General features: G+C 38.8%; 1 pseudogene; it reads right to left on the bottom strand.

The window, feature by feature from the left end:
- Positions 1-770: 770 nt before the first annotated feature.
- The window catches only part of LOC104943826 (ELKS/Rab6-interacting/CAST family member 1 pseudogene), a 49,111-nt pseudogene continuing 47,950 nt past the window's right edge, over positions 771-1,931 (bottom strand).

Here is a 1,931-nt window from a genome sequence, read left to right as displayed (position 1 = left end):
GTCCGAGACCTCCGATGTAAACTAAACAACCGGACTCTGGTCCGCCTAAAAGAGGTGGTCTTGGACCGCTTGCTATTGAACTCTGGAGCGGATCATCTCTGGTGTGAACCAAAACAAAGGAAGCGTATTATTTACGTGTCAAAAGAACGCGGATGTCTTCAAAATCTTTAGCGAAAGAGTGAAGCAGAATGAAGTGTTGAACAGTGTCGTGTAAAGTGAAAATGCTCAACTGTGCATAAAAGTCAGAGCCACCTCCTTACTGCAGAACGTCTCTCATTATATGTGTTATAATGTTTTTTAACGCACGTTGTCTGATTATATAATCATATGCGCCGTCTGCTAGATTCTGTTGATATCCTCTCCAGATTGACAGCAGCATGAAAATAACCCGCCGATGCTCCATGGCGGAGGCTCCGGTAGAAATTGCCAGGATTTGCGTTTTTACCCCCTTAATGTCTGACCAATGGTTGAACAGCATTTCCGTGCACATGACTTGTGTTTAAAGTTCATAGTCCGTTTGAGTTGTGTGAACAAACCGAACCTTCTGAAAAATGAAACAATGTAACAAACTGTGGTCTGGTGCGCACCAGAGAATCGGACTATTAGGTGTGAATGTGAATACTCAGGTAAAGTACAAATACCTCAAAACTGTACTTAGGCACAGTACTTGACTAAATGTACATTGTTACTATCCACCACTCAAAAAGAGTAACCCAATCCTGCATCGATATTGTTTTTTACATATATTACTTTGATCCATGTACCTTTTTTCACTGGTTTTCACACTGAGCAACACGCTTTTGCTGTTTTGTACTAAAGAAACACAAAATGTGTACACAAACACACACACACACAGAGCCAGGCCTCCTTCCTACCTGCGTCTCATCCTGCACCACCCTGTACTGCTCCTTCCACACGGCCATCTTGGTGACTTCGTCCTTCCTCAGCGCCCTCTCTTTCTTCAGCTCTGGACTCCAAAACGTCTTGATGGAGTTCATAGAGGAGCTCAGCTTGGACTCTTTTGCCTCCAGCTAAAATAAATCAGACATTTGCCTCCTTATATTACTAATTCAATTCACTGACTTTTAGTTGTTAGCTATAAACTTTGTTTTAAACGCCAGTAAACAAACGTAAAAAAAATTGGAAATGAAAATGGTTCATCAAAGTGTGTGAGTCTGGAGTGTCCTTACTTCTCTGCGCAGTAGTTCGTTCTCTCTCAGAACTTCTCTTAACTGCGACTGTAGGTCTGACATTGCACCGTCTCTCACCTGGTAAATAAAATAAATATGTTAAATGTTAGGACAGAAATATCCTACTTTTAGTGCTGCAAGATCTAATGAATATAAGAAAATGAATATGAACAAAAAGACAATACAAATATTCATGCAAATATATTTTGTATTGATAACAATAACCTATTTTACGACACACCTTTGTTTCAGGTTTCCCATTTGCATACACAATGCTTTCACACAGTACACACCTAACTGCATTATTAATAGGAAGATGCTCCCCATAACAATGTTTAATTCATCTTGACATTCAAACAGCAGTAGGGATGTAACGATATACCGAATATCGCAGTATTGCGGTAAATAAACTTCCCAATACCGTCGTGAGACTGAGTAAATCTACCGCGATTTTAAAAAATATATATTCTTTTAAAAAAAAAAAAAATTTTAAACACTTTTTAAAAAAAAAATCTTTATTTAACCAGGTGGTCCCATTGAGATCACTTCGATCTCTTTTTCAAGAGAGACCTCTCTAACATGGCAGCAAGTAGGTTACAACATGAAAATAAAACAACAGATAACACAAAAGGACATCGTATTTACAGGGCTACATTTACACACCTAGAGACATTGACAAGTACCAACCATATATTTATATCTCGCCATGTCAATAAGCCTGGCATTAGACTTTTTCGCTGT

Source organism: Notothenia coriiceps, unplaced genomic scaffold (genome assembly GCF_000735185.1).
Source record: "Notothenia coriiceps isolate Sejong01 unplaced genomic scaffold, NC01 NC01_scaffold00006907, whole genome shotgun sequence".
Taxonomy (NCBI): domain Eukaryota; kingdom Metazoa; phylum Chordata; class Actinopteri; order Perciformes; family Nototheniidae; genus Notothenia; species Notothenia coriiceps.
The sequence above is the reverse complement of the archived record's forward strand: the minus strand, read 5'-3'. Positions and strand labels throughout refer to the sequence as shown.